This window comes from Haplochromis burtoni, unplaced genomic scaffold (genome assembly GCF_018398535.1).
Source record: "Haplochromis burtoni strain Fernald_Lab_line unplaced genomic scaffold, NCSU_Asbu1 Contig_189, whole genome shotgun sequence".
NCBI lineage: Eukaryota > Metazoa > Chordata > Actinopteri > Cichliformes > Cichlidae > Haplochromis > Haplochromis burtoni.
In genome coordinates this window covers 258,332-273,680 of record NW_024582550.1, presented here as the reverse complement: position 1 = coordinate 273,680, position 15,349 = coordinate 258,332, and the positions used below count along the sequence as shown (strand labels likewise).

Genomic DNA, 15,349 nt, shown 5'->3' with positions numbered 1-15,349 from the left:
CCCCACTGGTTTCCAGGCGCCTCTTCAAAAGCTTCTGCTTGTATTCATGCAGATTTTGAAGTTCACTTGGATCCTTGTCCTGGTGTAAAAGCAAATATCTTCTTTAGACATTTGCATCCAGGATTTGTTGGCATTGTGTTGCAAGTATAAACCTGCATCTGTGTGCAAAACAACATTACCAACCCAAACAAACTTCCCAGTGCAGATGTTACTTTTGCATAATTGTGGATGAGATCACAGATACGATCTGAAAATGTTCTTTGATATGTTGTTTTGACTCCCACTTTGTTTTTATAAGAAAGGAAAATCGCACAATGCTGTGTCTCGACCTGCGTTGCATTCAGCAGTCCAACCAGTAAACACTAAAATGACAAGAGGGGGGAAAGGTCACATCAGATGAAGGTAAAACACAGAATAGGACCATGTGTGTAGTCCATATGCTGGTGGTGCTGGTGGTGGTGAAGGTTGTTTTGGAATAGCTGATGGAAATTTTGAAAGTCACTGGACATCCAAGAAGAGGAGGAGGAGGAGGAGGAAGTGGCACAGTGGGAAAAAATAAGTGGTTTAAAGCACTGAGCTTAAAAAAAAATGTGGGCAGGAGAAGTGACGGAGAAACAAAAGGAATGAGGGACAGATGTTCTTTATCAAACATTTGTCTAAGTTTCATTTAGCATCATTTCCATGAGGTTTCAGTCAGTCTGAAAATGTCATTAATCAGCACAGGCCACGGCCCGCCTTCTAGATCCTAATGACTCATTTAAGGCTTAATGAGACTCAGTGGAGAAGTGAACGTTTTATAAGTTTGTGAAAAACATGAATAATTGACATGAGACACACTTCAGTCATTGCTTGGTGTAGCAGTTACACCCTTTCACCTAAAACAAATGCATCTTAGACTGTTTTCATCTGAATTTCATCACTAAAGTAATCTGCTGTGGGTGTGGTGCACAGTGTGCTTGTTGTTCTTCTGTAAGCGATAGGACCACATTCCCATTAAAAAGATTCCCTTTACCAAAACTCTGTGGGACTTTCCACTCTGATTTGTGGTTGCCAGATTACTAAAACCCACAAGTTTGAGTTCTCCACCCTGTTTAATAGTCTGATACTGATCGCACATGTTTCAGCATACTCACACTCAATAAAAAGAAGCAGGTATATTTTTGTTATTAGGTATTAAGCTCTGATCATGGGTTCACTTCACCCTCCATCCCGTTACTCTGCACTCTGATTGGTCGTGACTGCTCCTGGCAGGCCACGCTGCTGTTTTTACACAGCTCACCTTTTACCCAGAAACTGGGAGGAAAGCCCTCACATGTGCGAAAATGAACAGAAAACAAATAATAAGTGTTGGTTACCGCATTTGTAGAGATTAGGGGCATAGGCAAAATCAGCCCTCTGGTGAGCGTTTGCATTTTGTCTGAATATTCAAATTTCATGGGATTCATATGATATCCTACAAAGCTCTGTTTGTGAGCAGCTCAGAAGAAATCAATAAAGTTTTTCAGTTTTTAAAAATGTAATCTTAGTGGTTTCTAATCAGGAAAAAATGACTGAAATGTTAGTAATGGATAAGTTTAGTAAAACACTAACATTAAAACTGCTAATAAAATTGATTTAATTTATGTGACTTTTATCATTTTAATTTGATTATGTAATGTTTTGTGAGTGAGTACTGTGAAACAACAGTTTGTTTCCTGAAACTATGAGTTAATTTATGAGTTTGACCTCAAATACCTTAATTGTTCTAGTTTTTGTAACTGTTAATATTTCTTTTTGTAATGTTGATCCAGGAGTCATCACCAACCAGAGGATGAATTCACCTGACTTTGTTGAGGCTGTAGTTTTCCTACTTTTCCTGCAAATATTCACAAACTGCATGGTTTTGGATGTTTCTGTCTTCAGATCCAACTGTTTGAAGCATTTCTGTGAAATCTATGGATAGTAATGTTCCCATCAAGATGACTTGTACTGACTCAGGAGAGCTCCAGGCTGTTCTTGTAACACAACTATCATATCAGAGAGCTCCAGTACTTGTTTGAACAGGACTTTTTTCCATTGCAGCATCCAGAGCTGCTAAAGTGTATTTTCACAATAAAAGAGGGAATCTGTTGTGAGGCAAGTTTAAATGACTCATCTTCATAAAGCAAGAGGGTGATGGAGAGTTTCCTAAATTTATTTTTAACCCCAATTTAACCCCTAACAAGAAAACACGTAACGAGGCCAAGAGTGACGGAAACTCTTTCGGTTATGGGAGTTCCCTTTTCTGTTAAATGTGAATTTTCTTGTCAGTAAAATGCTGAAACATTTGAAAGATAATAACTTATAAAGTAGAAATCAGTCATTCTTTTAAACAGGCTCGTTCTTATGTGGCACTTTTCTGCTCTGGTTTATATAACATGCCTCATTCACACACGCTTTATTCTGAGATTCAAGATTCACACGCTATTGAACACACTGCAGAGCAACTTGAGGTTCAGCATTATGCCCAGTGATCTTTTGACTGGAGCAGCCAGGGATTGAACCACCAACCTTCATATTAGCAGATGACCCATTCTGCCTCCTGAGCACCCTCAACACCTTAAGCCAGTGGCTCAGAGAGCCTCGACAGGTGAGGCATTTAATGAATCTGATGTTTTTTTTTAGGGAAGATGAACAAACTTCAAGAAGCTAAAATGATGTAATTCTTGATATAAAGGTCTCCTGTGATTCCGACTCTTCTCTGATCGAGTTTTAAAGGAAAAATGGTCAATGACAAAAAAATCATTACTATGATGTAGAAATAGTATATAATAATATAGCCACTTAAACTAGACGACTGCATCAGTTATTTATTTGTAAGCTTGTTTTTCTTGGAAATTCTGTGCATTTATGTGCGCAGAGGCCTTGAGACCAATGTAAATGTGTTTATGACTCCTTCCTGTGTGGCCTCATTCTGACTCTACTTGAGAAAACACATTTTGCTGCCAGCCTTTTCTTGGACTTTGATGCATACTCTGAGCTGATAGACAGGTATACTCCTACCTCCATCCTGTACGTACAACTAACTGCTCAGCAGGGAAATTATTTTACAGGTTATTGTTCTGATAAAGAGCCGCTGCTGCTTGGCCTCCAGCTTTGTTTTTCCTCCCTGGCCGGTAATAGCGTACAAAGGTTTCTACAATGTTACCATGAAATGCGGCAGTGAGAGAAACAGCAGAGAGGAGTGGTACCACTGATGGTACAGAATGTGCAGCAGTTTTTATTGCAGTGTTTGTCAGCATTTTAATCATTTCTCAGTTGGGAACGATTGGAACGTGCTGTGATCTCAGGTTTGTGTTTACAGGTGGTTTCTCTGGCCCCAAGTGGCCACATTTTTTTTTCATCCATCATCCATGAACAGATTGTTCTAGTGTTTTACTCAAAAATTACAAATAATTTCCTGATGAACTTCTGTTTTAGTAAGATCACTGAAAATCTACCAGGAGAGTCTCCTCTGGTGTTGCACAGAGCAGGCGTGGAGCTAAAGCTCAGACTGATCCGAATGATAACTTCCTGGCTTTGTCGTGTTTAATGCACATTGCACGTTCGTTCTTGAAGACAAACCATCGCGCTGATGGAAGTAATGACTCACTGAGAGAAACCTTGCCAACACACAAACAACCAGCAACCGCCCTATGTTTCTGGTGGGATGAAGTGGGTGTTGACGCCATCCGTGATAACAGAAAACCTTTGATTTGTGGCAATATTAGCAAACAAAAACGTTATGATATATTACCACATGTCCTGTGAACAGCTTAAAAGCTTCAAAAGGACCTTGAGAGAGACATGGAAAGAGAGAGACTTTGCCCACTAAAATCAAAGCTCTTTCTTGGGCATAATGGAACTCCAGATTTTTTTCTCCCACACATCTGTGTTTAAAAAAAATGAAAGGTTAAAAGGTTGACTTTAGCTGATGGCAGTCTCCTCTTCTTTTAGGAGGATGAGGGTGTGTCCATCTTTTTTAGGCATGATCCAAGTCACTGTGAGGGTGACCTTCTGAACCGGAAGTCGTGCTTACCTGGAGGAAAAAGAAGCCATAAAACCTTTCAGTGCTTCCAAATTGCTGCAGCTTCCTCCATCTGTACAATCCATCAGAACATCTCCTCATGCAAACTCCTGCACGTCTGTAACTGTGGCTGTAAGAAGAAAAACAGCAGCAACCTGTAGGAGACGTGCAGAACCATTAGCAGGAAAATGCACTGGTATACTGAAATAATTTTCTAAATTTCAGACCATTTCTACAGTTTACAGAGGTTACAGCTGGGTGGGTCATGACCACACACAACAAAGAAATAAGTGAATGAGTGACTAAGTAAGTGACTATGGTGCCAGACAGGCTGGTTTGAGTAATTCAGAAACTGCTGGTCTGCTGGGATTTTCCCACATAACCAGGTTTACAGAAAATGGTCAGAAAAAGAGAAAAATATACAGCTCTGGGTTTCTCTGGGTGAAAATGTTGATGTAAGAGGAGAGTGGCCAAAACTGCTTTGCAGATAGGAAGGCAAGAGTAACTCAAATAACCAATTGATAAAACCCAGTTAAGGAGAAGAGTGTTTCTTAAAAAAAAAGGAGTGAATGAGGAAAGACAAAGGGCCCTGGGTTGGAATTGTGTCTCGCAGCACATCTCTTGCTCAACCAGGCGAGATGTACTGGAGCCTCAGAAGAGCATCTTTGAATGCACAACATATTAAACATTTAAGCTGACGGGCTACCGCAGAGCACACCAGCTTCATTCCCTGTCAGCTATGAACAATAAACTGAGGCTACAATTTGCACAGGCTCCCCAAAACTGAACAATTCAATTCAATTTTATTTATACTTACCATATATAAATATACCATATTTATACTAATCACAACAACAGTCACCTCAAGGAGCTTTATATTGTAAGGTAGACCCTAATAATAATACATAATACATACAGAGAAAACCCAACCATCATATGACCCCCTATGAGCAAGCACTTTAGTGACAGTGGGAAGGAAAAACTCCCTTTTAACAGGAAGAAACCTCCTGCAGAACCTCCTGCTCAGAGAGGGGCGGGGCCATCTGCCGTGACCGGCTGGGAAAAATGTAACCTTGTGTAACATGTAAGATTGGAAAAATTTAAAATGTTTGTTGTGATGAGTCTTAATTTCTGCTGTAGGGTCAATATTTGGCATAAACAACATGGATCTATCCTGACTCTCATTAATGGTGCAGACTTGTAGTGTGAAGTAATACTGTAGTAATACTGTACTGTTTTCTTATCACACTTTGAGCCCATTAGTACCAACTGAGCATTATTCAAATGCCACAGCCTGCCCGAGTATTGTTGCTGACTATCTCTATCCCTTTATAACCACAGTGTACCGATCTTCTACCTGCTGGTTCCACCAAGCTAACACTCCTGGTTTCTTTGGGATGGAAAATATCATGTCAATATAGACCCGAATCTCTGAGAGTTTTTCCAGCAGCTTGTTGAATCTGTACTTTGAAAGAAAATGCAATTTTAAAGGCAAAAGGGAGTTCAACACTGACAAGGTGTAACTTCTTTTTTAACTGAATGTATTCAGTTGAAGTCATTGTTTGTTTTTGCCTTGTTTCATTGTAGAGACTAAAAGTTTTATGTTTTGATCCAAGTGGGGGAAAGGGTTATCTGTGTATGAGTGTTTCTTAAGAAGTGGACCAGGTCACAGGTCTTTCTAACAAGATCACAGAAGCAGCAGCTTTGCTACTTCTAAGTATCTGTTCCTCCAGGGTGGGATAGTTTGGCTCCAGAGATATGAACTGTTGAACTGCACTGCTCTTCCCGTCCAGAGCCTGCTGTGTTTTCAGTGTCGTGTTGCTCATTAATGTATTGACACAGTGTCATGTCGACCCTGCTGGGTCACACTGACCTGAAAGCATTGTTGCTTCAGCCTTCCTGTCCAGCAGCTCACACTCCATCTTATATCAGTCAGATCCAAACCAAGGTTCAACAATGTGTCACCTCTGCAGTGCTACAGTTCACAAATTGCTTGCCTCTAACCCAAAATCAAACAAACTATCTTGCCAGCTTTCCCCAGGTTTAAAACATATCATGTGCTTCTCAGAACTAATGATAACAGGTTTCATTATAACCACATTTAAAGGCAGTTTGACATTATAATCTCAAACATTTCTCTCTGTTTCCAGGTTGTTTAAATACTTTTTTAAATCATATTTTTGTGTGTCAGTCAGTAATAAGTGATACAATATTCTATAAGAAAACCATGAGCTGAGATTTTGATGATTGTGACTCTCATGCGTTCTCTCAAAGCTCTTCCTAAAAAGAAAAAAAGAAGAAGTTTTTTTCTTTCATTGTTATAGCTCTGTTCTCTCACCCTCATCCCATAAAGACTGTGTGAGGTGAAGAAATGGTCATGTCATCACTGTGAACTGTGTAAGTTCCCCATAAAACAGGCTTATAAGCAAAAAGGAAACTGCTTCGGGAGAGGGAGAGGTGAACTGTAACTAAGTCAAATGTTCCTTTTTCTCTCATAGTTTATGGTTTGTTATGGCAGCAAAAACAAACCAGATGCTGGATGGTCTGGCTTCCCAGCAGCAGAGAAGGAGTGGCATTGTTCCCCTATTGTTTATAGATTAGGATGAAGGATGGCAATTTCTTGCTTAGTCGTGGGTCCAGGGTGGGGCCCTAGTAACGATCTGTGCAAGGTAATATGGACCACTGATCTTCTATCTTGGTCTTGGTCTGGCCTGACACCAAGGACCAGTTTGTCTTGGAAGACACTATCTGGGGCAAATTTCTCCTGGATAAGGTGAGATGTTTCGGGCAGGCCTGACTGGGAGCCAACCCAGGGCATTATATCTTTTGGCTGATATGGGAACGCCTCAGCATCCACCCCCAGAAGAGCTGGAGGAGGTAGCAGATGAGGGTCTGGGTATCATTGCTTAGACTGCTGCTCAGTGACCTAAAACAATGGATGGATGAATGCTAAACCCAGTAATAAAAATTTATATTACACTTTTTGAGAAAGCAAACAACAGCTCTGTGTGATATGAAAAAGATAATAAATGGTTGAGAATGAGTGTATTATTTGAATTTTAATATGTTGATTGTTTGAGCTGATGCACAAATAAGAAACAGGTTGAGTAGACTCCAACAAAAATGCAGGCCCAAACTTTGAGCCTCAAGGCCATAAAAACAGATTTCACAATTAATTACCGTGTAAGCTTAACAATGGTTACAATTCACCATTAACAAGGTTTTTAAAAAACCCGTGAATCCTCAGAGACACATTTGAGAGCTGAAAGTACAGAGTAATGTAGCGTTCATTTGAGGTCATTTCTGTGGGAAGAAAATCCCTGTGGACAGACCAGTCATCCATAAAAGTTCTTGGATTAAACCCTCCCATAACCACTGACAGCAGTAGTTTCATCTTTGGGGCCATCAGTTTGATTACCAGCATGAAAGAGCTCTTAGGTTTGGACCCAAACTTAGTCCTAATTGCACGCTTATGTTTGACTCATGCATGAATACTCCTATAACCCCCGTTGTGACTCTGTTCTGCACGCTGTCCTGCTGTTAAATTTCACGCAAACAGCAAAAACAAAATGCTCTTTATGTTGAACTTGCTTCATAGCTCAGACCAGAGGACCACTGCAGTAATGAACATGGAGCAAGGCGATGAATTAGAAATGACTGAAGATACACAAGAGCTAAATGCAGCTGTGCACACCCCAAAATACTGGATGAACTCAACAAGCATGTCAGGAGAATGATGCAACATGATAATCCTTAAGTTTTTAGTTTTTTTATAGAGTCTTTGCTTTGACGGTGATCAAAATGGTGAGAAATAACCAAAACTTACAGCAGAAAAAGAATTTTGGGAATCAATTTGAGATATTTTAACATTTTGTTATGGTGCAGGGCTCTTCTCCCTAGTTAGTCTTTGTTACACTTCATTCAGACTGGTATCTTTGTGTGTGGCTGATGTCTTTTTATTGTATTAAAGCCAATATTTTCATTCTTTATTTCACTGAAATGACCCTTTACAGTTTCTTTGTTTGGTTTCAAATATTTTGGCTCAGTAAGGTTTCTTTTAAATTTTTAATTCAGTATAAAACATTTGGAAACTTCTTTGTCACAGCCACTTTAGGCATCTGTATTTTCTGGGGCGTCCTGTTTGTTGTATGTAGAGAATCCCTGTGAGTACCTTCATACTGGAAAGACTACAGCGCCCTCAGCTGTTGGATGGCAGGTGATGCAGTTTACAGTGCTTTATGAAGGTACTTTCGAATAATAAGTCAATCATCCCCTTTTTTGAGGCCAGGAAGAGACACACAATCCTTGGACGGTTTTGTCGATTTTATATCTTGAAATTTCGAATTAGGCATGTCAAAATCTCAACTTATTAACTCAAAATTCTGAGTAAATACCTCAAAGTAGCACCCAAAATACCCAGTAGGAGTTCAGTTAGACTTGACCAATAACAGTGTCCCCTGCCCTGTGGTTGGTGACGCTGTTATTTGTCATTAATCCTTCACTACAACTGTCAAAGCACCAAATGTGGGAAAATCTCTTGGAATCATGGTTTTTCATCCCTCAGGCAGACAGTCTAGAATAAATCGGCCACAAAGGCGTCTCAAGAAACTTTATTTTTAACCTCTCAGCTCCCAGTTTGGACTCAAGAGACAGACATCCTCTCTTCTTTAAAGATTAGGCTTTAAACTTTCCTTATTGACAAAGCCCATAGTTAGGGTTGGATCAGGTGACCCTGAATCTTCCCATAGTTACCCTGCAATAAGCCCAGGCTGCAAGGAGCTTCGCATGATGCACTGAGTGCTTCTTCTTCACTGGCCTCCTTAATCATTAGTTATTATTCATCTCTGGTTCTCTTCCACAGCGTATCTTTTGTCTGTCTTCCTCCTGTAGCCCCTAACCAGTCACAGTAGATGGCCAACCCTCCTTGACCCTGCATCTGTTGGAGGTTTCTTCCTGTTAATTTACCAACCAAACCCTTTGAGTTAAGGAAAAACCTTGATCTCAAAACCAGAAATTTTAACTTGTGTTGGGCTTTTTTTTTTTATTTTTTTTTTTTACAATGGCACAAACTTGTGCCATTGTTACATGCAAGAAACAAAAGAAATATTTAAAAATGATTTATGATTACATGCCAGATTTGGCGCCATTTGACCAAACTGACAAACAAGTCCCGCCTATGTGTCGTCGGTCCCTGGGGGCTCCACACAGGGTTCCTGATTGGAGCATTCAGCTGTTTGTCAGTGTTCCTTCAAGATGGAATTAGCGGCAAACTCTCCAAAACCTACGTCAAAATATAATCTGTCGTCGCAGCTAAACAGGAAATGACGGAAAAGAAGGCCTCTGCATTCAAAATAAAAGCCAGTTAAAGCAACAGTATGCTCTGTTGCTCTGAGCATACTATGCAGATACACAGTATGCTCACAGAAGATGATTTTCATAGGTTAAAAAACAAAACAAAACCCTGTAAGACAAGGAATATGTATAAACACCAATGATGCTTTTCCAAATCCTCATCACTCTGTGCATCCGACAAACACACAAGTAGACTGGTAGAAAGCAACGCATCAGTCATGATATAAGCAGTCGTGAGTTTGAATTATGTTTGTATATGCTCTGCCGTGTTGAAAGAAAACCTGTTTGTTGGACTTATTTACTGATCAAACAATGATCTTTACTAAAAATCATGCAAATGTTAAACCTACTGTATTATTACTGTATCACTACTGAGAAATAAAATAATAAAATGCATGTTTTAGAAAATCAATTTTACGATACAAAAGCATGAATGAATAAATAAATAAATAAATTAAAAGTTCAATGCTCTAAATGTATTTATAATATCAGACAAACCATTAGATAACTGAAGCTGACAGGTCTGTCATCAGCGTATACACAAGAGCTGTGATAGAACGTGATTTAAGAAAACGAGATTAGAGATGCAAATGTATACAAGAGGTAAAACAAACCCCTTCAGTGCAACGTGGTCGTTTTATTTTGAAATTCTAAATCGGAAACACATTTTAAACTTTTTCGGTAACTTGACCCAAAGGCTGAAGTCAGGGGGTAGGAGTTTTTTTCCCCTCCCTCCTTCTCCTCCCAAACTTTTCTTACCTCTACTGAAGTTATGACAAGCCTCAGTGTGACTGGACGGAGGGCAGCCACAAGGTAAGACAGCAGTGCCCGAGGGGGTCCATGGCTGTATTGATTAGCTAATTATTACTAATCGAGCCTCTGGCCAAAGTAGTTGTGTGTTAAACAGAGGCTGCTGCAAACTGTTCCAGTGGATTATTGATAATGTCTGATTTTGTGTTTGCCTCTGGAACCTTATATATAATATATACATTTTTAAATTATTTTAAATGCTCCCTTGTTTAAATTTGAGCTTCTACTCAGACTCTATTTAGGTTTTACTGAACTGTCTGAGTGGATGTGGTTTGTACTGGCTCCCTCGCCACTAATTTGGCAAACTGAAAATAGTTTTTGTTTCCCAAACAGGGCTTTTCTCCCACCACTGCATTTGCTATGAGAACCATTCACTTTACAGCTGTGTTTTATTGCCTGCGGCTGTCTCACATTAGAAATGACAGGATTTAGGTCAGTGTTCGTGATATCTTTTGTGGTTTTCTTGTTGTGTTGTTGTTGTTGTTGTTGTTGTTATTGCTGTTGCTTTGACTTGTCAAACCTCAGACGAGCCACTTCAGTGCGCATCTCCTTTTACACCTCTTCCTGCAGGACACACTGCAGCTTCTTCACATGTGAAGCAAACTAAATGTAGCTTCAGTAAAGAAGGGAACATCTTTCTGTGCCAGACATTGTTGTGGGAGGGGTGAGGCTGCTTTATAGGACGGAAATCCCCCTCCATCCCAAGTCAGCACCCCCAATATCTGTCCCCCTGGCTGCTTTCCTGTCTTATAATAAAGTGCTGTGATTCCAGTGTCTGGTTTGCCCTGTAGCTTTGCTGGCTTCATCAGCCTCTCACTATGAATCACTTGGGATGATGGACGGCCTGCAGCCACAGCTCCGGATGTTTAGCTTGAAAACAGCACTGCTTTAAAAAAAATCCTAAGTGGCAGCGCTGTTGGGGGCGTGTTACATTAAATACCAGTGAGGTGATGAGATATTACCCTCAGAGGCTCTTTTTTCCTTTTTTATTCACACATCCATGAATTTGAAGGTTTATAAGACAATAAAAACTTTTGCTGCATTTCTTTTCGATACAAAGACAAGTTTTTACAACTCGACTTTGATCCTTCATCCAAACAGAAGAAGTGCACTTTATGTTATGAAGTTATTCAGCGGCTAAAGAATTGTGTTGCTGTCTCACCTGTATTAATGAAACAGGAAGTGCGTATTTAAGCTTTTGGTTAAAGTGATTAACGCCACTACTATTAAAAAACAAGGTCTGCATACCCACAGCTTCATTTACCCTAACACTGGCAGTCAGTGTGGCAATGCTGCATATTATGTTGTAGGTCCTGTATGTAATGTTGGATTTTTGATACTTTTGAGATGTTTTGAGTTTATATGGTTGCTATCTTGACAAAGTCTCTGTTGTAAAAGAGATCTTAGCTCAGTGGTTCTGCTATATTAATAAAGTGCTGACTGTGGTATTAATGCTCTGTCTTTAAAATCTGATCAGTTGTTTTTCAACTGAATCTATAATTAGATGTGTATAAGTACTATAAAGCAAGATTGGAAGTTTTCGAGCTATGTGAGCTTGAAGTCCGAGTTTTCTGTTTCATCAAAGTGTCCACCCTTACCTGGCTGAATCACCATGCAACTTATGCCGAACACATAACCTAGTTCTACTCTGCTAAGTCTCTTTTGCACTGCTGGATGTGCAGCTACTAGAAGACAGAACACACACCGAGAATAGCTGTTCGGTCAGTAAAATTAATTTCACTTTGATTTGCCGACAAACTAAAGTGATCTCCAGGTCTCCTTTATTAGGCTGTGGGACGGTAACCTTGATGTTTAAATGGATCCAGTTTAAAGTTTCAGAGCTCTAATGTGCGGCCATTGTGTTGTGACCTTTGTTTGTATATTAAATAAGAAACCTCTGCAGATCCATCTGTGGCTCAAACCCAAGAGACATGTTTTGATTTTCTGGCCTGTTGTTTTGCAGTGAAGAGTGCTTTGTGCTGCCAACACACACACACACACACACACACACACACACACACACACACCCCTCATGAATGTCATGGACGTTCTTTCGGTCAGGATGTTGTCGTTATGTTGCGCGTCATGGGATAAAACAATTTGTTGCCTGTCTGGGAACGATGAGCTCAGCAGAACAGGAATCATGAGATAAGTAGGTGAAGCAGTGTAGTGGCTGGTGCTCGGTGGCTCGTCGTTACCTCGCTATTGTCAGCAATTCTGCATAATGTAACCTTTTTGGATTTCTTGTCCACCCATCAGCTCTTCCTTAATTAACTAATGTGGGAGTAGGAAGAAAAAAAAGTGAGCTCATTTATTGGTTCGGGAGTGAAATATAGCAGCCGTATGGATTAACAGACTAAATATCAGGGCTCCAGAAAACTGAAATCAAAGAGGCAGTTGCAGTAAATACATCCTTAAGTCTCTGGATGAAGGGTAAGAGTGAGAAATTGATGGGGGCGATGAGGAGAAGCTCTTCAGAATTTGTGTTAAGCTCTTAATAACTTTGTGGCGCTCTCTCAGGGGAAGCTGCCTTTCTGCAACAGGACCCTGGGGTTTGACTTACTGCTGCCACCTCAAAAATAGCTTGGCAGTAAGTCTACTTGGAGGAGTCAAGAGGTCACTGTAACACTCTTGATACTCAGTGACAGGATTATTAGTATATGATATATATGTATATGTGTATATTATATATATATATATCTACTCACATATATATATATATATATATATATATAATAATAATAATATAAAATATACATATATATATATATACATATATATATATATATATGTAAATATATATATATATATGTGTATGTATATATATATATATATATATATATATATATATATATATATATATATGTATATTTATATATATATATATATATATATATATATTTTTATTTATATATATATTTATATGTGTATATATATATATATATATATGTATATGTGTATGTATATATATATATATATGTATATGTGTATGTATATATATATGTATTTGTTCTTAGAGTCTCTTTTTTCTTGGAGGGCTTATGCGCATGTGCTTCTCATTTTTTGCATCTTCCTAGCCTGATTTACACCTCGGAGCTGATGGAGAACAGTTTATTAAATTAGAACTAAATTGCATTTGAGTGTGTGCTCATGAGTCCTGCTTGATAAAGTACATGTGTCGTATTTTTAGCTTTATTACAAGTGGCTTTAATTTTAGCAGGCCAGTGCACTGCGGTGACATGATGCAGGCAGGAAAAAGAAAGCTGGACGCAGCAGTGTCAGGAGAAGTAAAAAATATAACTGACATATTCTGACCGGGCCACGTACTGAGATACAACCGCCGCAGCGAGACCGGGCTATAAATCAATACTTCATTCGCTGTTGTTTTCCTTCGCATTTTGTGCCACATTCAGGTCAGATTTTGGTAATGGTAATTATGAGATCTAGACTTCTAAAGTAATAATTATGACTGGGAAACACAGACTTTTCTGACATCTTTGTTTATATATACCCAACTTGGTGCTGAGATAGTTTCATCAGTGTGGTATTTTTAAGCTCCAGAAACTGTAATCGCACAACTCAACGAAATACGTTTTCTTCTATCCCTCTGTGAATAGACTGACCCCATCACCCTTATGTGAAGAATTAAATTTTTGTATTGGTCTGCCCAGATCACGGAGCTCTAAACAAACTAGGTTAGTAAACAAGAGACCGCTGTGTGCTGAATGTGGTATTTTATATATATATATATATTAGGGGTGCAACGATACACAAAATTCACGGTTCGGTTCGGTTCGATACTTTGGTGTCACGGTTCGATATTTTTTCGATACAAAAAATGTTCATGCCTTTTTAATTTGTCATTTATTAAAATTATAAATATATATTTTAACTCAAAAGTACAGTTTTTAAATTTAATGTTGCTGAAACAAAAAAGTAATAAAAAAAAAATATATCTCAGGGCTCGCAAAATTTCAAAATCCCTGGTAGCCCTTCGGGCAGGGACTCTTCAGTTTTTGGTAGCCCAAAATAAATTTAAGTAGCCCGAATAAAAAAAGAGCAATTTTTTGATTGATGTTTTGTTTCCTGTTTTGTTTCCTTTACAATATTATACATTAAAGTATAATATTGTAAAGGAAACAAAACATTAATCAAAAAATTGTTGAAAAACAAATTACAACATTGTATAAAAATTACAATCATCAACTCAAATACTTGGTTCTAATTGAACAGAAATTTCTATGAACTTGTAAGAACTGTGTAGGACATGAATCAGTCTGTGTCAGATCCTGAATTTGAAATTTCCACTGAAGTCACGGGTAAGAGACAAGTGGAACCAAGATCTAGGCCATTTGCTTTTTGAAGTTTGCAAAGACTGCTAAATTTTGCCAGTGGTAGTTCACTCTTTGCAACATAGTAGCTGTTCTAAACAGATTTTTCAGGTTTATTTTTAGTATGTTATTTGCAATTGGTGTTTGTTCTGGGAAAGATATTGCAGACTGAGCAATAATGCATTTCTTGCATTTCTCATGGGTTCTAATGGGGGCCTTTCTTAAAATGACTGGTCCCAGTAACAAAGGCGCTTGTCGACTCAGAAATCGAGAGAAAACCAACAACACACCCGGCAGAACATTATGTTATTTACACGGGTGCACATAAGTGGTCCGCATGTGCGCATTCGCTGTCAAAATAAAAGACGCGCACCAGATAAGAAGTTGCAACGCGCGTTTGCGTCCATATAAAAAGCACTGTTTTTGTCCGCTAGAGTGGGATTTTCACGGCACATTCTGCACCACATCTCTGTGCGTTCATCATTTGTTTGAAGCCAGCTCACCTCCTGCAACCACTTTTCCGAGAATACGTGCTTCTTTTGTGGTTCGGACTCCTTCTGACATTTCTTTGGAGGTGGAGGAACACCAAAGTAATTGCTTAAAGGAGCTTCTTCGACATCTTTAAGAGTTCTAAACAAATGTCTGTCCTCCTCCAGAAAATCTTATGTACGCAAACACGCGTTGCAACTTCTTATCTTGTGCGTGTTTTTTATTTTGACAGCGAATGCGCACCTGCGGACCACTTATGTGCAGCCCTGGTTATTTAGCTCGTCATATTGCAGCCACAGAAATTCTTTTGTCCATGAAACCATAAAGCTGCACTTTCTTTTCT

At 39.0% G+C, this 15,349-nt stretch overlaps 1 protein-coding gene across 2 annotated transcripts in view; it reads left to right on the top strand.

Moving 5' to 3' along the window:
- Nucleotides 1-10,063: 10,063 nt before the first annotated feature.
- The window catches only part of kank3 (KN motif and ankyrin repeat domains 3), a 39,096-nt gene continuing 33,810 nt past the window's right edge, over nt 10,064-15,349 (top strand). For both annotated transcript variants that reach the window (XM_005934898.2, XM_005934896.2), the window contains exon 1: nt 10,064-10,189. The gene's annotated coding sequence lies outside the window, so the exon portion shown is untranslated. The remainder of the gene's footprint in view (nt 10,190-15,349) is intronic.